Source organism: Calliphora vicina, chromosome 1 (genome assembly GCF_958450345.1).
Source record: "Calliphora vicina chromosome 1, idCalVici1.1, whole genome shotgun sequence".
NCBI classification, from domain to species: Eukaryota; Metazoa; Arthropoda; class Insecta; order Diptera; family Calliphoridae; genus Calliphora; species Calliphora vicina.
The window spans coordinates 155,354,272-155,380,837 of record NC_088780.1 but is presented as its reverse complement, the minus strand read 5'-3'; the positions used below and the strand labels follow the sequence as shown (position 1 = coordinate 155,380,837).

Below are 26,566 nucleotides of genomic sequence, written 5' to 3'. Positions count from 1 at the left end.
TTTTTTAGAATTTTAAAAGATTTTGAAATTTTAGATTGCTGTTAGAATTTTCTGAAATAAAATTGGAAATTTTTGAAATATAATTGGAAAATTCTGAAATATAATTGGAAATTTTTGAAATATAATTGGAAATTTATGAAATATAAATGGAAAATTCTGAAATATAATTGGAAAATTCTGAAATTCAATTAGAATTTTCTGAAATACAATTGGAAATGGTGTAGTTCCCAGAACTGCAGGGTGTCTATAAAAATATTTATTTTGGCAAACTTAGTTTTTAGGTTGCATGATAGAACTACAACATGACATACACTCTGTGACACACATACGAGAACACAGTTGACTGCTGGGAATTGAAACGGATCTTCAATTCCCAGCAGTTAATTGAAGCGGATCTTCAATGTATCCCTTATAGACAGTATTTGCCACTAATGTCTGACAACTTGGCCAACTCCAATTGACATATTGTGGATTATTTGCATTAATGCGCTCTTTGTAGAGCAGAAATAAGTCAATTGGTTACTTTATACATCCCAGGTAATCTAGTGTGAAGTCAGTAGTCACTTAAATGTCTCTAAGTAATCTACAGTGTTTATTTTGGTTTTATACAAATTGTGTTGATACAGTTTATTTACTTTTTGCTTAAACTTGCTTATACTTACATCGCATGAAGTCAATTGTCACGTTAGTGTCCCTAAGTAACCTAGAGAGTAGTCAATTTAAATGTTTATTTTGTACTAGTCTTTAAAAATAGTTATTTTACCCACCAGAAGTAATCTATTGTAGTGTTGTCGGAGGAGGGTTTGTTTACAAGTAATCGGTTATTGGACTATCCCCCGTATATGTTAAAATAACTAGTTGTGTAGCTGATTAAGTAACCAATTAGGTAACCGGTGTGTGAATATAATGCGCTGACTACTTTGGACTAGCTATCGCACAGTCTCATTGTAATCAAAGGACATGCATGTATTAAAATAACTAGTTAGGTAGCTAGTTGTTACCTTAAATGATAGATAAAATCACTAGTTCTGAACAGTATTCTATAACTGCCGGGTTGTCTGTCAAAAAAAACACAATCACACAAATTCTTCAAAAAATTTAAATTTATCGTTTTTATTTTTTGAGGCATGAACCAAAATGTTATTCCTCTTTTTTAGTCACTGGTTTTAACAGTTTTTTTTTATTATTATTGTTGTTGATGATGATTTTATATTCCATTTACTGTGTTCAACTTTTTATTTCGGTTTTATTTTTTTTGTTGAATTTTTTATTTATATTTGCGGAAAATTTATGAGTGGCATTAGAAAATTAAAATATCATTTTTGTAGTTGTTGCTTTCTAAGTTTGTTCTTCTATTTTTTTTTTTTTTTGGTTTTTCAAAAAATATTTAGAATAAATTTTAGTAAAATAATGACAACATAAACACATTCTTTAACCAGAGTATTTGAGATTATATATTTTTTTATTATTATTTTGAAAGAAAAACAAAAAAATTCAAGGTTAAACCGAAAGTTGCTACAAATACAAGAACAACAAAATAAAAATTGTTACATTAAAATGATAAAATAAAATATTTCAAAAATAACACAATGTTGCATTTTTTTCTTGTTGTTGATGTTTGTGGTTTTCAAGAAAAGTATGCAATGAACAATTTTTAAATATCTTCATCATCATGTTATAGTGAATATGATTTATTATTTAGGCATTTCAAATGTTTTGTGGCACTGTAGATTGATTAAACAAATTGTTGGGGTATTAAACTAAATATTTCATGTATTGAAATGAATATTCCCTATAAACAAAAAAGTACTCGAGCCACATCCGAATGCTTTTTCCGCAGTTACAATTGTAATTTTCGCATGAATCATGCTGGCGTATAAGTAATATTGATCAATCATAACAAGTATACGCAAGAATTATAGGGCAAACCTATTAAGAACAAATAAGAGTGTTTGTTATATTCGGCTGTGCCGAATCTTGTATACCCACCATCAATCAATATGTATTGTAGTTTTAGCCTTCTATGAGAACTTGAATCAGTTATGGTCCGAACCGTATAGAATTTAATAGAGTGATTAATTTATTAAAACTATAAACTTATGTCGAAATTATTTATTGACAATAAAATATTTGTCTGAAATACGCCGATCCTCACAAAACTTGTTTGTGTCCAAATTCATCATGATATTATTTATTATAAGACAATTATGAATGTTCAAGTAATTTTCTGAGGGGGTCCTTGTATGAGGACTAGGGACAAATTTCGCCTTATTTTCGCCATACTTCACAGTATAATTTCAGAGTACTTAGAACTAATTTTTGAACTAAATTGCGGCATAATCAACATATTTATAATTGTTCAAACATTTCTATGGGGGATAGGTGAAATCATAGACCGATATTGCCCATTTTCAATAAACACTATCAATAGAGCTTATTTGTGGAAAATTTTAGCCAGATAGCTACTGTTTCCAACAGAAAGACAGACGGACGGACATAACTAGATCTTCTTGGAATATATAAAAAAAAACATGAAACACAAATGATCATGATGTGAACAGAATGAATTTCTGGTAGCAACTTCAAAAGAGAATTAAAATAAAAATACGTCTTAAAAATCAACGTGTGAAAGTGGCATAATTATTTAGAGCCTGATTCAGACACACGAAAGGTAAACAATAAAAACACTAATAAATTAATTATTTCATATAAAAATGTTTCCTTTTCGTGTTTCTGAATCAGGCCCTAACTTTAAAGTCACCGATTTTTGGACTCGTACAAAATATTGATTTGATTTTTTTTTCTGTGATTGAAAAAAAGAATTTTCTTAACGAAAAATTAACTTTGGGGGACGTGGAAGTAAATGTATGTTCCATTTTTCAAACAAGTAAGAAAGTATACCCTACACTAAGTAATTGAGCAAAAACATTTTTCTTTTAAAATATCAATAAGTTATATTCGTATGAGCTATGACTAATTATGTACCGATCATAACAAAAGTTGGTAACATGAATTCCGTGTATATAGAACTTATTTAATAAATTAAACATTTATGACCGATAAAGTTCAATTTCGGGAGGTCATTTGTATGGGGACTAAGTGAAATAATGGAAAGATTTCTGCCAGTTTCGTCCTTGGGCCGAAGAAATGCTATGTACCAAATTTTGTCAAAATATCTTCAAAATTGCGACCTGTACTCTGCGCACAAGGTTTACATGAACAGCAAGCCAGACGGACGGACGCACGGACATTGTTTAATCGACTCAGAAAGTGATTCAGAGACGATCGGTATACTTTAAGGTGGGTGTAGGGTATATATAGTCTTAAAAATCAAATTGTGAATGTAGCATAATTATTCAACTTTAAAGTCACAATTATTTGCAATCGTTCGAAATATTTTCTAAACAATAAAAGTTAATTTTGTAGGATTTCGAAGTAAACTTTGTCCATTTTTTTAAAAAAATATAGCGTATTTGGACAAAGGGTGACGAATCATTACTTGCGATGAAAACTGGATACATTACGATAACCCGAAGAGTAAGAGATCGTATGTGAAGCACGACCAAGCAGCCAAATCGACATCAAAGTCAAATATCCATGGCGCTAAGGTAATTCTCTGTATTTGGTGGGAGCAAAAAGGAATTTTTGGTGGTTAGCTGCTGGAATTTGACCAGATCATCATAGGGAACCTATAACGAACGCAACTATTCGTTTGAAGTGAGCATTAGACGGAAAACACCCAGAATATGCGGCCAGACATGAAATCATAATATTCAATCATGACAATGCTGGGCCACATTATGCAATACCTGTTAAAAACTATTTCAAATGAAGGCAAAACTTCCCAACCAGTTTTGCCTCATCCGCCTTATAGTCCAGACCATGCCCCGCCTGAAAACTATTTTTTTCGATCGATGCAGAACGCTCTCTCTGGGATATGCTTCACTTTAGAACAAATTATTCGAAATTGACTTGATTCGTTCATGGCCTCAAACGATGAGCAGTTCTTTTGGCTCGGAATTCATATGTTGCCAGAAAGATGGGAAAAGGTCATATACTTTGAATAAATTTCTTGATTTTTATACCCTTCGCCATGAGTCACAAGTGTATATATAAGTTTTTCATTCCGTTTGTAATTTCTACATTTTTCATTTCCGACCCTATAAAGTATATATATTCTGGATCCTTATAGATAGCGGAGTCGATTAAGCCATGTCCGTCTGTCTGCCTGTTGAAATCAACTTTCCGAAGCCCCCAAATAACTTACATACACGATTCGTACATCAATATATCCGGAATTCTTCCGGCTCAGTTGCTATCGATAAAATCGGTCCACAAATGGCTGAGATATAAGGAAAAAAACCAGCTCGATTTTTGACCTATATCTAAGTCATTAATAGGGTATTCGAATTATTAGATTTTTCTCTTGTTCGCATAAAACGAATAATTCGAATAAGAGATCTTAACTTGTTCGAATAATTCGATCACATGTTTAAAATTAATCGAATTATTCGAATAATTAAATTTTTTTTAAAAAAGTAAAGAATGAAGTTTTGATGTCGGTTTTTTTAATATTTTATTGTTAAAGAAAAACAAAAAATAACGTTAATGTTAACAATTCAAGTATTGATAATGTTAAAAAAAACATTCGAAAACAAAGTCCATCATTAAATTTTCAACAGAAATATTCCGATCAGATTAACTCCCGAACAATCTACAAAGCAATTGACTAGCAAACCTTTAAGTTTCCGTTTGGGAGCTATGCTTTAAAAAATTTAAGCTAGTTGGACATGATCCTGAATTCAAATACAATATAAACGTAAATTGAGTAACTAATTCTTTAGTAAATGAATTATTTACTATTTCTAAATTATTTATAACAAATTTTATTATACAAATTTATAATAAAGTGGTCTTGGTGAATTACACAATAAAGGAATCTGTCCAAAGTTTGATATCATTGCCAGTTAACGTGGCTAATTTGAAGTCATGCAGTGCATGATTGGCGCATTTACAAATACGCAAAAAGTTTATTAGACAAAGATGTTCAACTATGTTCAAAATCATGTATAAGACGAACTCCATGCTTTTCTTGCAACAAAACATTAGTTTGGAATATTTGTATTTATCATTCGATTTATTAAATATTTTGCAACACTTACGTACGCGGTTAATAACATCACTTATATACATATATTTTAAGATCATGGCCTTCATCTATTTCAATGTAATCATTATAAATGTCATCCTCAATATCACTTTCGACGATCGTTTCAAAATCACATTCAACTCCACTTTAATCTAAGTTAAAGTTTTACTATTAATTTCGATTCTTCTAATATTTCGCCAGCTAAATAACAAATATTTTATTCCGTACCTTTTATTTTCATTGGTTCAAGTCATAAGTTAAATATTTTGAAAGATTTGTTTTTAGAATTGTAACTTCTTGCAGTAATATTTACATATATATTTATAGAAGGAGTTATCGGAGCACTCATCTACAGTGATCGAAAGTCCCTTTGTCTTTAGTTATTTCTCGAATTTCAGAAACAATACAATTTTTGTGAGTCATTATTACTTATTTAAATTTGAAATTATGAAAAATTTTAAGCAATTTAATAAACTTAAATATATATGAACATTTATTCGTTTTATTCGATTATTCTATATCGAATTATTCATTATTCCAAAATTACCATTTTTAAATTGTTCGAATAATTATTCGTAAGAAATTATTCGATTAATCGAACGATCATTAGTCGAATGAATACCCTAGTCATTAATATAGACAATATGGATATCTAATGATAAATATTTCAAAGACCTTTGCAATGACGTATATAAGACCTAGTAAGTTGGATCTACAATGGGTCAAAATCGGAAAAAAAAATTTAACCAAATTTTTTTTTCACCAAAATTTTTTTTCGCTAAATATTAAAAAAAAAATAATTGAACATTTTTTTTACAAAAAATGAAAAAACAACTTTGGAAAAAAAATAATTTTTTTTTACATAAAAATATTTAAAAATTTTAATAGTTATTGGCCCATAATCATAGTCAAAAATAAAGTACATTTTAAGAGAATTAAACTCGACTTTACTTAAGAGTGGACTTTAGGTCTATCATAGACAAGTTAAAGTATACTTCTGACGCTGAAGTCGACTCTAAATATAAAATTAGCTGAAGTTGTTTTTAACTCGTTTAACAACAGCATCAGCTGTTCTTCGCCGAGTAAAAAAGTTCGTCACAAAGTAAAAAATGTTTAAGTTGCAAGATATTGGTAGAGATTTTGCAATTATTGATCAGTTATCAATAAAATTAGTACCAAAATATCGTAATTATTATTAATTAATCTTATCTTTTCCATTTTTCCACAACAAACAACTTTCTTTAGATGTCCCGGTTGCTTTTATTGTTTACGTTTTTTGGTTTTTTTTTTAATTTTGTATGTCAGCTGTTCAGCGTTGCCACTTGTCTGTTTTTTGTTGTATATTGTATGAAAACATTTTCTACATTTGCGGTGGCACCCAGTTAAAGTCGGTTCAATTTAAAACATACTTTAATTTTGACTATGGTTGCAAATTAATAAAAAGCTGTTTTTTATTTTAAAGTTGATTTTAAAAAGAACCGACTTTAGTGTTTGACTATGATTATGGGCCATTATCTTCAATTTCTGGAAATTTATATTGAAAATTTATAAAAAATGTCAATATATTTATACAGTGGACTTTCGTTTTAATCAATTCGAAAAATTCATTTCAGACTTATACATTAGCGGTATTCACAATGTAGAGTACTTGGCCTGGTAAAGTAGTAAAAGAGCACAATTTCAAAAAAATAAAAACAAAATACATAAGAAATTGAAATGTTTGTCAATAAATTGTTCTTCTGCTTTTTTACTAGGCCAAGTACCCTACATTGTGAATACCGCTATTGTACATAATAAAAACTTTATAAAGAGGCCTACAAAATAGTTTTTTTATAAATGTAATTCTCCCATGAATTAATATTTCAAGGCTATTTAAGAATGAAAATAAAAATTGTATATGATTTCAGAAATATAATTTTAATTATCTCTTAAACATGCATAAATGCCTAACTATTTAATTTTTTAAATATGTATGTATTTAGTTTTCGGTTTCTTTCTACTTTCAACTTGACCAAAATCGTATAAATTTTATTAACAACTTAAAATTTAATTACTTTATAATTAATCTATTTAAAGTGAAAACGTAAGAAATAATAATAAAAAAACAGAAGGAAATGTACAAAACGTTTAATTACCTTTTAACATTATTGATACCGAATACTACGGTTTATGGAGCTCAGGTGGTATGTGAGGCAGTGACATGCTGTGCCTCAAATAGGCGCAAGTACGTTCAACAACGTACGCACCCCACAACGCACAAACGCCCAAAACGGCAAACGAATAAAAACGAAACGAGACGAGACAGCACTTGAACTGAGAGTGAGAGGAGGTTGTTGATAATGATGCTTGCTTGTTGTTGGTGGAGAAGATGCTGTTATTGCAATATTAATGCTGCTGGTTTTTGTTTTGTTGTTGTTGTTGGTCTGTGGTAACTTAAACAGCAACAACAACTCTTAAGAAAACATACATTCTAAAGAAACAAACGAATTTTTATTTATTTTTCTTTCTGTTGTAGCTTTTGTTGAGGATGATCGTGGGGGTGGTGAAAAATAACGATATTTTTGTTATTTTTTTTGTTGTTTTCGTTCAGCTTGTTTGTTTGAAAATAACAATAATAGAGGCCGGCTATAGACGCTGGTTTAGATCAAGCATTACGACATAGACATATAAATTTTATTTAAATCTTCTTGTTGTTTTTGTTGTTGGTGCATAAAAAAATTAACAAAATCAAATCGAACAAAAAAAAAACCAAAAGAAACTTTTATATGAAAAATTTCGCTCTACTTTTGTTTTGTTATACTTTATTGTGGATTAATTTATTTTTTATATATTTTTTTTGTTATGTTGTATTTTTTTTTTTCTTTAATTGAGGGGGCGTTATGGTTTTTGTTGAAAATTTGTTGTGGCCATTAACACTGTATTCATTTGTTTGCTTCTTCTTCTTTAGCTAATGCTGCTGCTGCTATTTCTTATGATTTGGTTTATCTGCTCCAACTAAAAAACACACACAGGTAACATACATTTTACAAGATACACTTGAATTCATTATTATTTTTATATTTTATTTTCTAGTTCATGTTTCATTTATTCCGTATGTCTTTTTGTTTTCTCGGTTAATGGATTTCTTTAGTTAAATTGTTGTAGTTGTTGTTATTGTTATTGTTGTACATTTGTTTTGTTGAGACTGTAAGAAATTGAAAAAGAATTTAACATTGAAATTATTTCAAATTGTTTTAAAATTTACAAACAAAAATATATAGAAAATATGTATTCTATGTAAACTTAAAGTAAATTACATTTATAACAAAACATAAATATTTATATTTATTTTTCTTGAAATTAAATATAAATAATTTCATGATTTTGAGATTAAATATTGCAAAAATCAAGGTTGGTTAGCGTTAACACTTTAATATCTTACCAAACTACAATTATCGAAATATCTAAATTTACCGTTTTAGATTATGCAAATAATACACATAGATCGGAAACACTAATGTCAAAGACCTAACTCAATTGTCAAAAACCTAACTCAATTTTCAAAAAACTAAATGGTGGGTATTAGTAAAAAAAAAGCTATATGAAAACAAAACTTGTATGATTTATACTTAAAAATTTGTACAATATAAATTTATTTAAAGTATTGGCCATTGTTAGCTATGAGCTTTGCTCATCTTTTGAGGCCAAGAACAAATCAAGCCAATACCGGATACTATGTTCTTAAGTGAAGCGTATCCCAGAGAGAACGTTCTGCATCTAACAAATAGTTGTCGGTAGGGCACGGCCAGGACTATAATTCGGGTGAGGCAAAACTTCCCAACCACTTCATTCTAAATTTAACAGGTATTGCTACATGTGGCCGAGCGGTGTCATGATGGAATATTAAGGTTTCATGTCTGACCATTTTTCGGACAATGCTCGCTTCAAACGAATCAGGTGCAGGTTCCCTGTGATGGTCTGGCTATATTTCAGCAACTCATAACAAACAGGATGCTTTTGCTCCCACGAAATACAGGAAATGCAGAAATACCTTATCGCCATGGATATTTGGCTTTGGTGTCGATTATCTCTTACGCTTCGGGTTATCGCAATGAATCCATTTTTATCACAAATAATGATACGGTGCCAAAATGAATTTCATTTATGTATTACATCTGTTTCAACGTATGAGTGATGTTTGCGTGGTTCAAAAGTGATGATTTTGACACGGGAGACAAAGATCGACCAGGCCAGAGGAGGTATTACTCCATGAAGATTGTTGTTAAACTCAACAAGAGCTTGCAAAAACTATGGGAGCTACTCAAGCAGCAATTTCAATACGTTTGCGAGCAGCAGGATTCATCCAAAAGCAGGTAAATTGGCTATCATACGTATTGAAGCTGAGAGACCTTGAAAGACGATTTTGTATGTCTGAAATGCTGCTTGAACGCTATAATAGAAAATTGTTTTTGCACTAAATCAATACTTGCGATGAAAAATGGATCCATTACGATAATCCGAAGCGTAGGAGATCATATGTGAAGCCAGACAAACAGCTGAATCGACACCAAAGCCAAAACTCCATGGCGCTAAGGTAATGCTCTGTATTTGGTGGGATCAAAAGCGTCCTATCTATTATGAGCTACTGAAATCTGGCCAGACCATCACAGGGAACCAGTACCCAAAGCAACATATTCGTTTAAAGCGAGCATTGGCCCAAAAACGCCCAGACATGAAATCGTAATATTCCATCATGACAAAGCTAGCCCACATGTTGCAATACCTGTAAAAAACTATTTATAAAGAAGTGGTTGCGAAGATTTACCTCACCCGCCTTATAGTCCAGACCTTGCCCGATCGATGCAGAACGCTCTCCTTGGGATACGCTTCACTTCAGAAGAGAGTAAAAAAATTGACTTTATTCGTTCTTGGCCTCAAAAGATGAGCAGTTCTTTAGGCTCGGAATCCCTATGTTACCAGAAAGATTGGAATAGATCTTAGCTAACAATGGCCAATACTTTGAATAAATTTATATTGTTCAAATGTTCAATAACTATAGATATTATTTTGGATATAGTTTTGCATTTTGTGATCTTTCATGATTTATTTAATGCTACTACAAATATTATAATTTTATATACAAAAATACTGAAATTAGAGTGTAGTTGAACAGTTTTTGTTTTCAATCAAGTGTAGTGATGTTGAAATCATCTCAAACATCATGTAATTAAAGCATTACATATCTACATTACACAAGAATAAAAATCCATACATTTTAGAGGTTAACTAGAAATTGCAAAAAATCCAAAAACAATGAGAATATTAATAACATATTAATCATATTCCAAAAATACTTTTTCAAATTATTATGGCTTAAATTTCATTAAGAAATATGTATATTGTACATTTACATTTAATTTAAAAGCATGTTGTTTTCATTTATATTACAAACTAAATGAAAACACATTTTTGTGATTATTAAATAACTTTAGCAATAAATTTTCTAATATTATTTCAAACCTATAACCATAAATACCTCAAACTATGCAATAAACTAAAATTCCTAAGAAAAGCCTAAAAATATGCAAAGAAACCTTATTTTTCTCTCTAAAAACACACTTACACAGTCTACATATATAAATACATTTTTATTAAATGGTTTTAATTAAATTTTGTGTAAATATCTTACAACTGAAAAAGTAAAATTTAAAAAATTTGTATGTGTTTGTATGTATTTACAAACATTTCATTAACATTTTCTTTAACTTAAAAACAAAAAAACTTTTTATTCATTTTCATGATTTTATACTCGTACATAATAAAAGCATAAAATTATAACAAACAAAAAAACCAACAACAAAAACAAGAAAACAAATCAATATTTTATACTAAGAATCGTGTAAAACAATATTTGTATGTATTGAAACACATTTATTTACAACGGGGATGAAAATGTTACTACAATACTCGTGGTACTTTTTGTGGGGTAAAACTTATAACCGAAAAGTATATGAGTTCTAAAATAAATTTAATTAAAAAAAAGAATTTGGTACTTTTTTATTTCTCATTAGTACCCTTAATGGGTAAGATTAGGCTTATGTTTAAAAAAAGCTATCCCTTCTTTAAATAATATTCGGAAATATTGTAGTATTGCTTTGGCAGATATGTTTTATTTTTCTGAATATTAGCAAAAAAAAATGGTATTGGAATGGTAATTTTGAGAGTTTGCTACTATTTTGGGGGCTTAAAAGTACCAAATTGAGACACAATTGCTATTTTTATAGCAATTGGTATATTTATTTTGTCACTCCGTTTGTAACACTGTATGTATGCTGGTTCCTGATTCTAAGACGATATACATATATATGTCCGTCTGTTGTCTGTTGAAAACAAGATAGGGCCCTAACTAAAGAAGCTAGCTGGCTAAAAATCCGCAAATACTCTCCGTTGATAACTGCACCAACCGCAATTGATTCGTTTAAAGCGTGCATTGCCGAAAAACGCCCAGACATGAAACCGTAATATTCCATCGTAACAACGATCAGCCACATTATGCAATACCTATTAAAATGTATTTACAATGAAGTGCGTGGGATGTTTTGTCTCACTACTATTTCCGACTATTATTTGATTCGATCGATTTAGAATGCACCCTTCGTATACCCTTCACTTTGGAACAGAGTATCCGAAATTGGCTGGATTCGTTCTTGGCCTCAAAAGACGAGCAGTTCTTTTGGCGCGGAATCCATATGTTGCTAGAAATATGGGAAAAGGCCAATACTTTGAATAAATTTATATTGTACAAATGTTCCAAAATAAAAGATAAACATTTGATAAAATCCCACATTTTTAAGTCATACACCCATAATTCATAGGCTTAATTCCTTTGTATTTTAAATATATTAAATTCATTCATTTGAGAATTGATTCTTTATAGAATTAATTCCTTATTGAATCATTCAGGATTACTTAAGTTCAAATCCATTACAAAATAGCTTTTAAAATGTATTGAATGCTTAAATATTACAAAAAGACTTCAAAGACTTTTCAATTTGTAAATGATTAATAGCTAAAACCAAACAAAATGACAAATGAATGAAGAATACATATTTTTATTCAATTTGAATTAAGAAATATTTTAATCATTCAAAGGCTGAATGAATTCTTTTATGAATTAATTCCATTAAAAATTAATTTAACGATTAATGAATTCTATTTAAATAAAAGTCTTTGATGAAGAAGAATTCGAATTTGAAAATGGATTTATGAAACGAATGGCTGACATTTTTCAATTCCTAATTAAGATTTCAGTGAATTAAGCTCAAATTGAATTAAATAATTCGAAGTTCTGCTATCAATACTATTTGTATATGTGACCTTATCATTTCGACAAGCTCCTTACTAGTTCGTGGACTAACTAACACAAATACGAAAACAAAATAAACAACAACAATAACAAGAAGAAAAACACATCGGTAAAAGCAACAACAAAGGCGACTAAACTTCGTAACCGTTATGGGAGAAAAGGCAAAATAATAGAAGCCAAAAAAAAAAACTTCATAATATTTTTGTATTTATTTGCAAGTTTATGTACATTAGGGTAGCCTTTATTTCAAACTTTTTAGGTTTTTGCTTGCTGCCAAGGTCTCATCGCCGTCATCCAACCATCTGCTTATAATGGGTTAATGAAATCCAAGTAAAAAAATATATTATTTTTTCAATAGAATATATAATTGGTTCTTAACAAACTAGTATTTGAAAGTTTTGATCGCAGATATAACCCCCTGTCTATACTTGACAAATATTTATCATAACAATTAATGACGTTTGTTGTCAAGAAAAAGTTGTCTGTGAAAAAGCACTAACAATTTAGTCATAACGAAGCAATAATATTAATAATTGGAGACCATACCTGATAATTTTTTATCTTGACAACCATTTTGACGTTTATCATGATAAAAATGTATCAAGTATAGGCAGGGGGTAAATATCAACAATGTTCTACAAAATTAAAATTACGAATTCCACAATTAGCAACTCAAATAAACAATTTGAATTTCAATATTAAAAAATAGGCTACGAAATGCATTTTTATGAAATAATTTTAACAAATTATTGACCAAAACAAAATTTAGTCAAAATCCTTCAATTTTAAATCGGTCTCCTCGCTAACCCATAACAGGTAGAACTGTTAAAATTAGAATTTTTAATCCCCATTTAGAATTTAATATAATCGGAAAAAAATTTTTAAAATTTTTGTCAGAACATCTAAACATCAAATACAAAAACTATTTTTGGATTTTTTTCCCCACATAAATTGTTTGGAAAATATTGCTACGTTGACCCTAAACTATTTTAGATCTTGAGAACAAAGAAAATCCGAAAACTACAACATAAGGGCCACCCTAATATACATATGTATATGCGTGTATTTGTGAGTTAAATTCTAAGAGTGAGACTGGTAGAATTGTGGAGATATACAGTTATAGGCTGAGTAAACTACACTTTAATCCATAGACAAACACATCTGTACATAAATACAATTCAGTACTCTTTCATTTTGTACAATTGCGGCACAGTGGGAGTTAAAGTGGTAAATTACAGAATAGTGTGTTGTATTAAATAAAATGGATATTTTACTACATGCTCTTCAACATACTATTAGTTAAACAATTAGAGTGTAAAATGTTTAGTTAATTGCTGTAGTGAAAGACAAATTATTGTATTTTTACAACAAAGAAAATTTAAAAAAAATCAATGTTAAGTAATTAATATTGCAGTAAAATTTATAAATCTCAATTTATCATTACAAAAGAATTAGCAATTAAAAATATGCCCTAAATAATAGTTTTATGTAGGGTTGTAATGCGGATAAAAATTATTCGAATAATGGAGGAAAAAATATATTCTAATAATATGTACTTCAATAAAGAAAAAAAAATTTTAAATTAATTAATATTGCACTGATCATGTAAAATTAAAATTTTATAAATCTCAATTTATCATTAGTAGGGGGCGGATTTATATGCAAATGCATGTTTTTTCTCGAACTTGCAAATACAATGTAGACTAATTATCTATCCGAATCTCACATTTTGCTGCAAAATGGCATCGATTTGTTAGTGCATATTTTTGCATATTTTATTGATAATGCATATTTTGTTATATTTTACTTCAAAATGCATATTTGTATGCATATTATGCCAACTTTTAATAAAAATATAAATTTTTGCCGTTAATGGGCAATACATGGTTTCGACAAAATTTTTTTGTCGAATTTGTTATAGAAATAGCAATAAATTTTATCGACTAACTTCTTTCGACATCGAGAAACTGGCATTAAGTTCTTCATTTCTCTATCAATAATTGAAAATAATCATTTCAAAACATTTTTCTTCAAACAAGTTTAGTATCAAAAATTCATTAAATGTGTAGAAAACATTCATATTTGTTTTCATTGCAAATTCGATTTATAAGAGATTTCGTTATCGAAAGATTTTGTAACTTCACCTACAGTAACCGCTCCTGACAGTCATTTCCAATCAGTACTAATTGCTTAATTGCTGGATTATTACAAGATAAAAATTAAGGTTGGATGCTACATTACAGCACGATCAAAATATTGATGATTTTAAAAGGAAAGTCACAATATAGAAGCTCTATGGCTTTATACAAGTATTCATACCAAGATATTACAATTAATATAAATACGCATCGTTTTCCAGAAGAAAAGTTATTTTAAAAATATTTTTGGAACTTTAATTGTTTAATTCCTGGTATAATTTAAAGAGTTCTAACTGCTGGCAACAATGTTTTGTATTTTTTGGACATTTCAAAATCCATACTTAATTATTTTTTGTTTCTGCACAAAAATATAAGTGCATATTTTTTAAAATTTTAGATCATATTTTGATTTTTTTGAAGCATATTTTAGGCGCATATTTTCCAATAATAAATGCATGAAAATCCGCCCCCTAATCATTAGAAATGAATTAACAATTAAAAATAAATAAGTTTTATGTAGGGTTGTCATTCGAATAAAAATTATTCCAATAATGGAGAAAAAAATATATGTTTTATTCGAATGAATACCATTTTTCAATTTAGAATACAAAATTATTCGATCAATAATTGTAGATTAATCGAATAGTCGAAAAAAATTATGTTCAAGTTAAAATTTAAAACAAAACAAGTAAGAGTGCTATATTCGGCTGTGCCGAATCTTATATACCCTTCACCAAATTATACTTCAAAATTTTAAATATTTTTAGGTAAACAAAATTTTATTTTTTTTTCCAGTTGTTTCTTTCATTTTTTGGAAAAAATTTTTTTTCGATTGTTATTTAAAATTTAAAATTTTTTTTTTTTTAAATTTTAAAATTTTTTTTTTTAAATTTTAAAAATTTTTGTTTGAAAAAAAATTCGGGTTAAAATTTTTTTTTCCGATTTTGACCATACGTCGTTACAAATGTCTTTAAAATATCTATCATTAGATATAGGTTAAAAATAGGTCAAAAATCGAGGTTGTCTTGGTTTTTCCTCATATCTCAGCCATTTGTGGACCGATTTTGCTGATTTTAAATAGCAAAATTTTCGAAAGCATGTCTGAATAAATCAAAATATGCCCTAAAATCCTCAACCGAAAAGATATGCAATTTAAACACATAAAATATGCCTTTAAATAAGATATTTTATATGAAACTATAGGGCATCGTACCTTACCTGTTCTATGTTTGTTAAAACTTTAAATTTTGTATGGTCATGGAAAACAATATACTTGTTTTATCAAATATTATCAAATTCAGATGAGTAATGGTTCAAAAATTAATTAATTTATCGAAATTTTCGTTTTGTCCCTATAACTTTTTTTATTTTCTTTTAATCATTGAGTCTTTTTCCCGCCCTAAACCCACTGTTTATATTTGTGTATATGTATTTGTTTTGTGTATTAGTATTGTTGTAGATCCTTTAAATGTTAATTTGTTTTCTTCTTTTACTTTTGTTATAGTTGTTTTTATGCCTCCAATTTTGCCATTTCTTTTGATTGTTTATTATTGTTTCATTTTTTTTTTTGTTCTTCTTCTTGTATTTTGTCGATTCGGTTTTGGATCCTTTGAGAGTTTTATTGTTATTACTGCCAAGTACAGCCCCTTATTGCTTTCAATTTGTAATAACACTCAAAAAAATTAAATTATTTTAAAGAATTTCTTTATTAAATGGTTCTTTCCTTTACTTTGTATCGGTTTTGTTTTTGTTTTTTTGTATTTTGGTTTTCAAAGCCAACAATAACAACAACTAAAAAATAAACAAACAGGAAGCTGGGAAGAAGCACACAAAACATTCATTAGTTCATAGAATTTTATTGATTTTGCTAATTAAATTTCTTGTTTTTTTAGTTTTGTTTTGCTTTGCTTTGCATTTTTGTTGTTTTGCTATTTGTTTTGCTTTAACATGCCAACATTAAATTCTTCACATTTCCTTCGTCACCTTAACGTTTCTTACTCCTCGTACACTTGTTCATCCTGGCTCTCTGTCATTTTTGTTTAGCTTTATCTCATGTCTGTGTTTTTTTTAGTCTCGTTTTTAACTGCAAGGTGGGTGTGTTGTAAACTGTCATTTATTGTTGTTGTTTTTTTTTATTTTTTCATTAGTTTTCTTATGATTTATTGGCATCTTTTGTTGTTTGTTTTTTACGATTTGTAAATTTTTATTAAGTTGTTTATTGAAATGTTTACGCTCGAAACTACTGCCATTATTATTTATTCTTTTTTATTATAATTACATATAATTTGTGTAAATAATGCATAAATGTGTATGTATACAAATATGTATAATTGTATGTATGTTAACATGTGTGTTTCATTGAATAAACTTTGGTTTATTTTCTTGCTGCGTTTCTAATTTGTTGATGGTTTTTGGTTGTTATTATTTGTTTATTTGTTTATTTTTGGCAATAATCATGCAACGTGCTTCATTGTGGGCCTCTTGCTTTTGTTATTTGTCGTAGTGGCAGTGTTGCCAGAAGACTATGCTAATGTTCCTAAATGAAACTTGTTTTTCGAGATCTAAGATATCTGTTCAAATCAATTTATTCAAAGTATTGGACATTGTTAGCTATGACCTTTTCCCATCTTTCTTACAACATACATATGTATGAATTCCGAGTCACAATAAACTGCTCATCTTTTGAGACCAAGAACAAATCAAGCCAATTTCGGATACTCTGTTCTAAGGTGAAGCGTATCCCACTATAAGGTGGGCGAGGCAAAATTTCTCAACCACTTCATTTTAAATAGTTTTTAAAAGGTAGCTTTTAATGTGGCCGAAGCATTGTCATGATTGAATATTACAATTTCATGTCTGGCCGCATATTCTTGCGTTTTTCCGCAAATGCTCGCTTCAAACGAATCAGTTGTGTTCGGTACAGGTTCCATCTGATGGTCTGGCCAGATTTCAGCAACCCACCAAATACAGAGCATTACCTTAGAGCCATGGATATTTGGTTTTGGTGTGGGTTCAGCTTGTTGGCTGGGCTTCATATACGATCTCTTACGCTTATGGATCCATTTTTCATCGCAAATGATGATGCGCTGCAAAAATTATTTTCTTTTATATCGTTCAAGCAGCATTTCGGACATGCAAAATCGACTTTCAAGGTTTCTGAGCAACAAAAATTACGAAAAAAAAACACTTAAAATTTTTGAGCGCGATCCAGTATCGCGATATTTATTGAACGTGTAGCATGCAGTATTGAGGGATCGCGATCCAAATCGCAGAATAACCTAATTTTGCTTGATCCATTACAAAACTTTGCGATCAATTATTTCGCAAGAAATGACAATTAAAAGGTAATATCTTATGACATTTGGAATTGTACTTAAATCTCACAATAGCGTATAGTATACGTTGGAGGTATCTTATTTGAAAAACCAAAAAATTTTCATATTTAAATATGAAAACGTGTACGAATGAAACGTTCGTCACGCAGGATTTGCCCATATGTATGAATTTAAATAAATTGATAAGCATAAAGATATTTTTTTTAAATTCGCTGCCATCACTCTTTCAGTTTGCATAAACAGTATTTTTCTCAGCCAGCCGGCACCATTTTCCAAACTAAGGCGCCCTAATAATGTTGCTCATAATACTCGTAGCAACATAAAATCAAAATTATGGTATGTATTTGTATGGAGGGAGTAGTAATGTTTACATTAAACAAACAAATTTTGATAAAAACATTCGATTTTTTAATTCATAACATCTTTATTAGAAAACGGCGAATGTTGAAATTCTTGTATAAACACACACCTATCAATTTTTGGTATTTCTATTAATTAGTGAATTTTGTACATATCGATCAGACATAAAATGAAAATAATGAACAAAAAATCCTAATACGAAGTAAATATTTCTTATGATTTGTATAAATAAACAAGAAAATAGACAAACAAAAAAGTACTTCTACCACCGCATAATACAAATAAAAAACGAAATAAACAAAATACACCTGCACCCGTAAATATTCAAACAGATATGTACATAGCAGTTCTAGGAGACTGTCTCGGACTAGTGATTTTACCTATTATTTAGGGTGACAACTAGTTATATAATTAGCTAAGTGAATAGTTATTTCATCACGTGCATGCCCAAAGCAGGGAGTCAAACCCTTTTGGATTACAATGAAACTGTCTGATAGCTGATCCAAAGTATTTAACGCATTGGTCCAAATCCAAAGTATTTTACTAGCTACATAACTGGTTACTTGATTAGCTACATAAATAGTAATTTTAAAAGCCAGTTAAAAAGATATCTCATATATATTCCAATAACAGATTATTTGTAAACAAACCTTCCTCCGACAACGCTTCAATAGATTACTTCTGATGGGTAAAATAACTACTTTTTAAAGTGCAATACAAATTAAATGTTTAACTTAGGTTAATAAGAGACACTGAATAAAGTTTTTTTACTTAGAAAATGTCAAATTCTGTGCCACCAAAGCGTCATATGCGGGAATTTCTACTTTACTTACATTAATTTGAAAAAAGTGTGTGATTCAGAAGTGGTGATTTGGACACGAAAGCAAAGTTTGCCCAGGCCAGCCAAAAACGTTTGAAGACCAAGAATTGGAGGTATTAGGTACTCCATGAGGATTGTTGTAAAACACAACATAAACTTGCGAAATCATTGGTAGCTACTCAAACAGCAATTTCAAAACGTTTGCAAAAGCGGAGAATTGGGGTACCATACGAGTTGAAGCTGAGAGACCTTTAAAAACGAGTCTGTATGTCTGAAATGCTGCTTGAACGATGTAAACAACAATAATTTTTGCAGGGAATCATTATTTGCTATGACAAATGGATCCATTACGATAACCCAAAGTGTAAGAGATCATATGTGAAGCCCGGTCAACCAAAGACACCAAAGCCAAATATCCATGGCGCTAAGGTAATGCTCTGTATTTAGTGTAAGCAAAAGGGTATTATCTATTATGATCTGCTGAAATCTGGCCAGAGCGGCATCGGCATTTGCCGAAAAACGCCCAGAATATGTGGCTAGACATGAAAACACTCGGCTACATGTTTTTTTATAAATTATTTAAAACTTGCTGAATCCGTTCGGCGTTGCTGGCCCTTAGAAAACATCAGTTAATATGCAGTGACGGACAAAACTAAAGCATGGAGAACCCCGACCTGATTTTCCACTTCAAACACTTATTATCTGTAGCCAGATGAAGCTGGATGAGGTGGTCATATGACAAAGTTGTAGCAGATATATAACTATAAGTACTATGCCTTAAAAAAAAGAAACTATGTAATGTATTTAAGGCAAATGGGATATTATATTTGTCAACTCATCTTAAGGCCAAAGGATATACAATGTTTTTTGTTTTTTTTATTTGGAGTAAAATTATATAAATTATTTGGTGTACCAACTCGGGAGCAAGCCACATACAAACATGAATTTTCCAAATGTAAACCAGCAATAGTCAACGATTGGCCTTGTACTTTGTTAACTGGAACCGCTTGAATTGAAATGGCCAAAGTCCTTGGAAATCATCGGTATGCCACCGATGATTTTTTTCCTCAATTAACGCGTTTAAGCTGCGGAGAAGCATTATCAGTGATCCAACCTTCAATGTGGCATTCCGGTTGATTCTAGTGAATTCAAAAATGCACTAGGACAATTGACGACTTGTTCTTCGTTCATTACTGTGTCAATCGATTTGTTGTTCAGTGTTTCGCCAGGCAGTTGAGCTTGTTGACGGGAGCAGTTAAAAGAAGAGCTTTGAAAAAGTGTGTTCATTGCGCCAATCAGTACGTCCTTGTGATTACTGTAGTCATCATCCTTATTGTAATGAAATGCCGCCAACTTTAAATCGATTCTTTGTCTTGATCGAGCCATTGGCGAGCGATCGATATGCTTTTGGGGTGTCTCTGCAGATCTCGATGAAGATGCACTGCGGCGCATTTGCTGAGCCGTGATTCGCGTTCTCTTTCCGTTTCTGCGGCTCTAGACGTTGATGCCCTTTCGCGATTTTCCTCAAGATGTGATTCACGTTCACTTTCTGTTTCGGCGTCACTAAAATTGATTAACTATTTTTATACCCTTCACCTTCGTGAAAAGGGTATATATAAGTTTGTCATTCCGTTTGTATTTTCTACATTTTTCATTTCCGACCCTATAAAGTATATTATTCTGGATCCTTATAGATAGCGGAGTCGATTAAGCCATGGCCGTCTGTCTGTCTGTCCGTCTGTCTGTTGAAATCAATTTTCTGAAGACCCCAGATATCTTTGGGATCCAAATCTTCAATAATTCTGTCAGACATGCTTTCGATAATTTTGCTATTTAAAATCAGCCTCGATTTTTGACCTATATCTGGATTACTATGACATTAATATAGACAATATGGATATCTAATGATAGATATGTCAAAGACATTTGCAACGACGTATATAAGACCATAAGTTGGACCTACAATGGGTCAAAATCGGGAAAAAAAAAATTTTAACCCGAATTTTTTTTTTCACAAAAAAAAATTTTAAAAAACAAAAAAAAATTTAATTTAAAAAAAAAATTTAATTTAAAAAAAAAAAAAATTATATAACAATCGAAAAAATTTTTTTTACAAAAAATAAAAAAACAACTGGAAAAAAATAAATTTTGTTTACCTAAAAATATTTAAAATTTTGAAGTATAATTTGGTGAAGGGTATATAAGATTCGGCACAGCCGATAGAGTAAACAAACTGTTTATCATCGATTGATTTTCAATCAAAATTTTATTGTACAATATTGCACCTTATTAACCGCGGCCTACTTGTTTTATCAAACGATATGAAAATTTGGTATATACTGGACATGTGCTGGAATATATTCTTTCTTCGCTTCAGCTTTATTTTAAAATTAATATTCAATTGCACATAGATGGAGCAGTTTCATTATGTCGAGTTACTTAGAAAATCGTAAAAAACCATATTGAAAATGACACTTATAATTATTGGTAATAAGATTATTTATTTGACAGGTAATCATTGGTATATAACACCAACAACATTGTTTATTTGCCTATAAACAACGCAAATATCAACGAATTTGTATGAAACAAATTACCGATTCGAAACCAACCTTGAAAATTATACAATAAAAAATAAAAATCACTAGCAATATCTGGTCAGATTTTAACAGAGAAACAGGTAAATTTAATCCATGTTCTTTGTATGCCGACCAATGACTTGACTGACTTATTTTTTTTCAAAAATCTAAAATATATTCATCAATAAACAAACAAAACCCGATTACTTAAAGCCAAAGAACAAATCTAACTAAACATAAATACATTTAAACATATTTTAAATTCGTTACAGAATAACTTCAAAAAATATTTATGTCCTTTTTTAGCTCTTGGCATTGCTGTTTAAACATAAACAATTGTTTAAAGCCATTCATTATGGTAAGAGCACGAGCGTCTTCCGTAAATTATCACTGACAATTTTATTTACATGTTAATCTGTTATTGTGTGATGGTCGAGGTTTCCTCGTTTTCTCGATTTCTTATGCTTAAAAGACGAAGGCATACTTATATATACATACGAGTACATATTTATAAATATATACTGTACTTTGTATATTCGAGTGTTTAACAAACCGATAAAATACATTCATACTATAAAAATGCATTTTCTTTTTTTCATTTTATTTTCCAGCATTTGCACACACACACTGTAAGTAATAAAAACAATACTCTTAATGATGAATGAGTTTTAAAACTAAACTACAGATTATTTATAATAAAATGGAGGCTGAACAAGAGCGGGAGAGCAAGAAAACAAGCAAGCAAGAGAGACAGTGTTGGAGAGAATATACGTAATGTAAACAGGAAATTTGGCCAGAAAAAGAGAGAGAGGAAATTAAACTCGACATTTGATGAATTGAAATCAACAGCAAAAACAACAAACAACATTGAAGAAGATGATAAAGAACAAGAAAAACGAAGCGAGTGTTTTTGCGGGTGTGTTACTTACTGCTGCCATTACTTGCATTGATTTTGTATGTGTATCTATGTATGTAGTATATCCTTAAATATGTATGTCTGTATGTATAATATATGTATATAGAGATATTTGTATGTGTTTGTGTGCATCTATATTATAGAAAAACATAAAACGCACAAGTGTAAAGGCAGATAGATTTTCAACCATTTTGCTGTGTTATCGTTCTTGTTGTTATTCACGATGATACTGGTTGGTGATGATGTTGTTGTGTTGTTGTTGCTGCTGCAATAGTTTATGTTGATATTGCTGTCGTTGTTGTTGTTGCATAAAATAAAAACCTCCGAGACGACATTAATATATATTGTATACGACCTTCACCTATTTTCCCCATTTTTTTTTTTCTTTTACCAATGACTTTTATACAACACGAAATGAAACTGCAGCAACAAACTCTTCATTAACAAACAGCATCAGCAACATCATCATCATCATCATCGAGGAACGAACTAACGACTGACTAACCAAACAACCACCCACTATTGTACACACAACTGCACTTACATATTTGTTAGCTAGAGCCAGTACATGGTAATGGGTGTGTATGAGCGAGTGTGTGCTTTGTTAACTCAAACATTAATAGAAAAAGAACCTTTTAACTCTGCTTATTGCACTTACACTACAACTTTTACTACTATGGCATGCTGCAGTCTATTAGAGAATGAAATCTATAAGGATCCAGGATCTATCTATAAGGATCCAGAATATATGTATATACTTTATAGGGTCGGAAATGAAAAATGTAGAAATTACAAACGGAATGACAAACTTATATATACCCTTCTCACGAAGGTGAAGGGTATAATAACCATATGCGGACACCATTAAGTGATAAAAGATAATTTTTGCAAAAAAGTGATAAATTTCTTAGGCTCATATCTTGCAAACAGTTCAAAATTTTGATTTACTCTCTGAGGCAAAGTTGTAGCTTGTCATATAGAACAGAAATTGTAAACATAAAAAATCAAAAAAACTTCATCTTCAAAATCAAAATCGTAAAAAACTTTAAGAAATTCGATTTTTTAGCTTTTTCCCCTGTTGAGGTCCATAGGCAGCAAACCGTTCAAAATTCAAGGAACAATCAACTACAAAAATGTACCTAAGATCTCAGTAAACAACTTTCTAGAACATATGAACTTCCTAGGAATGATTCTTAACACCGTTTAGGTAGGTCAAATAAGTTAGTAAGAAAAAACTAAAGGAACTAAGTGTTTTGGGACATAAACTATTAAATTATTATAAACTAAAGCATACTTTTAGGCAGCTTAAAAAAAATTTATTTCGATTTTTTTAAGTTTTTTGCGATTTTGATCTTGAAGATGAAGTTATTTTGATTTTATATTTTCACAATTTTTGTTCTTTATGACAAGGGCTACAACTTTGCCTCAGAGAGTAAATCAAAATTCCGAACTGTCTGCAAGATATGAGCCTGAGAAAATTATCACTTCTTTTGACACCGAGGCCCCAAATAAAAAAAGTGCATGACTTTGGGCAAAACTGGGAGACACGGGTCTTTTATCACATAGTGGTGTTACTGAACTTTGTAGTGTAAACAACCACGTTTTTTTTGCTTAGAAAATGTCGAATTTTGTGTCAACAAACCGTCATATGCGGGAAGTTTTCTTTTCGGAAACTCTGTTCTAAAGTGAAACGTGTCCCTGAGAGATCGTTCTACATCGATCGAAATATATAGTAATCGGAATGGGCAAGGTTAGGACTACAAGGCGAGCAAGGCAAAATTTCCCAACCACAACTGGTATTGCAACATGTGACCGAACGCTGTCGTGAATATTACTGTTTCATATCTGGCCTAATATTTTGTGCCTTTTTGTGCCAAACCTCGCTTCAAATGAATCAGTTACGTTCGGTACAGGTTCCCTGTGATGGTCTGGTAAGATTTCAGCAGTTCATAACAGATAGGACCCTTTTGCTCCCACCAAATACAGAGAATATCCTTAACTCCATGGGTATTTGGCTTTGGTGTCGATTCGGCTGATTGACCGGGCTTTAAATAGGATCTTTTAAGCTTCTGATCCATTTTTCATCGCATGTAAAGATTTGGTGCAAAAATTATTTTCCTTTATAGCGTTCAAGATGCATTTTAGACATACAAAATCGTCTTTCAAGGTTTCTCGGCTACAATTCGTATGGTACCCAATTTCCCTGCGTTTAGATGAATACTGCTGCTTGCAAACGTTTTGAAATTGCTGCTTGAGTAGTTCCCAATAATTTTGCAAGCTCTTGTTGAGTTTGACAACAACTTTCATGGAGTAATGCCTCCAATTCTTGGTCTTTAAACTTTGTTGACCTTTGGACGAACTTAGTTTTCGCTGTCAAAATCACCACTTCTGAACTACACAAGCCATCTCTCGCATGTTGAAACCGATGGAACACATTCACCATAAGCTTTGGTGAGCAATTGATGTGCTTCAGCGGCATTTTTTATTTCAAATTAAAGAAGTAAACCAAAACTTCCTGCTTATATTGCTTTTTTGGCATAAAATTCGACATTTACGAAGCAAAAAACTTTGTTGTTAGCAAGTATTTTAATTTTATTCTGAATTTTATCGCTAATATAGCTGATATTTAAACAAAATTTGACCCTCCATAGGCCCGCCATATCTAAAAAACGATCGAGCAAAATTAAAAAAAAAAATAAATATGATATAACCAAACATATTAGCATATTTTTTGTAGATCTTCTCAAGGACTATTTATATTTTAAATTTCAGCTTATTCAGATCATAAATGAATTTTTGGCGATTTTTTTAAAAATGTGAGACCCGAGATGACCATTCAACTGTAAATCAACTCTAAAGTACCTCAGCTCCACACTTGTGAAATTTCGTGACAATATATCCAAAATAATTCTAAACCACTGTGCTTTGTAAATTTACTAAATTTAAAATACAAACTTTAAATACTTTAAAATCACTGCTTCTGCTTGGTGGGCCCCACCAACAGCACCCACTAAACCAGTTTTATTTTATATCTGTATTAAACACAACAACAACAGCAACAACAACAAAAAGCAAAAGAAAATCTCATTCGTGCAACATTCTTCAAAAGCTGTATGTTAAGTGAGACATTATCCATGCACATTTAGCCACCAGCCATGACACTTTTCTTCTTTATTTTGTTTTTTTCCATCTTTTTTTTTTGTACACAAGTGTTTGTTATACACATATACAGACACTAATACATACACAAGTACATAGATACACATGTATATTTAAATTTAAATGTATGTGTATATAATATATTGTATAAACATCTGTTTGCATGTGTATTAAGTTGTATGTATTTAAAACTTTTAAACATTTTTATTTAATGCACGCATTTTAAAATGCCAGTATGAAAATCTGTAAGTTCTCTTTGTAGCCACACGTACTTATTATATGGGCAATTCCACGAGAATGACAACCATTACTGAAAAAACAAAAATCCCTTTAACTTTTTTTAAGATCTGAACAGGAGAAAATACTAACAATGTACTATGTAAAGGTATTTAGAGCTTATTACATCATTTTAAGGGCAAAAATAATAGTTTAAACTGAATATTTTTAATTTTATAATTTAATTAGGATGTTTTAGGCTAAAATGGCGGCGAAAACTAAGCGCCCAATTAGCAAATAGTATGAAATTATAAATATGTACAAATATTTACAGAATATATATGGTTTTACTATAAGAGAAAAATCTGTCACGTACGGTATGTCGCGTACGACATTATATTTAATTTATTATAAAATCGTAAGGAAATGTAATAAAAGATAAATCACGGTTTATTGTTGGTGTTTTGTTTAAGCTTTGATATTTTTACAAATAATGCTTGATGTCTGTAATTCTCAAACACTCTATAGTTTTATTTGTATATCTTTAGT

At 30.3% G+C, this 26,566-nt stretch overlaps 1 protein-coding gene across 2 annotated transcripts in view; it reads right to left on the bottom strand.

The window, feature by feature from the left end:
- The window catches only part of LOC135964165 (probable serine/threonine-protein kinase DDB_G0282963), a 140,673-nt gene that overhangs the window by 90,442 nt on the left and 23,665 nt on the right, over window positions 1–26,566 (bottom strand). For both annotated transcript variants that reach the window (XM_065516269.1, XM_065516267.1), the window contains exon 2: window positions 7,285–8,333. The gene's annotated coding sequence lies outside the window, so the exon portion shown is untranslated. The remainder of the gene's footprint in view (window positions 1–7,284; window positions 8,334–26,566) is intronic.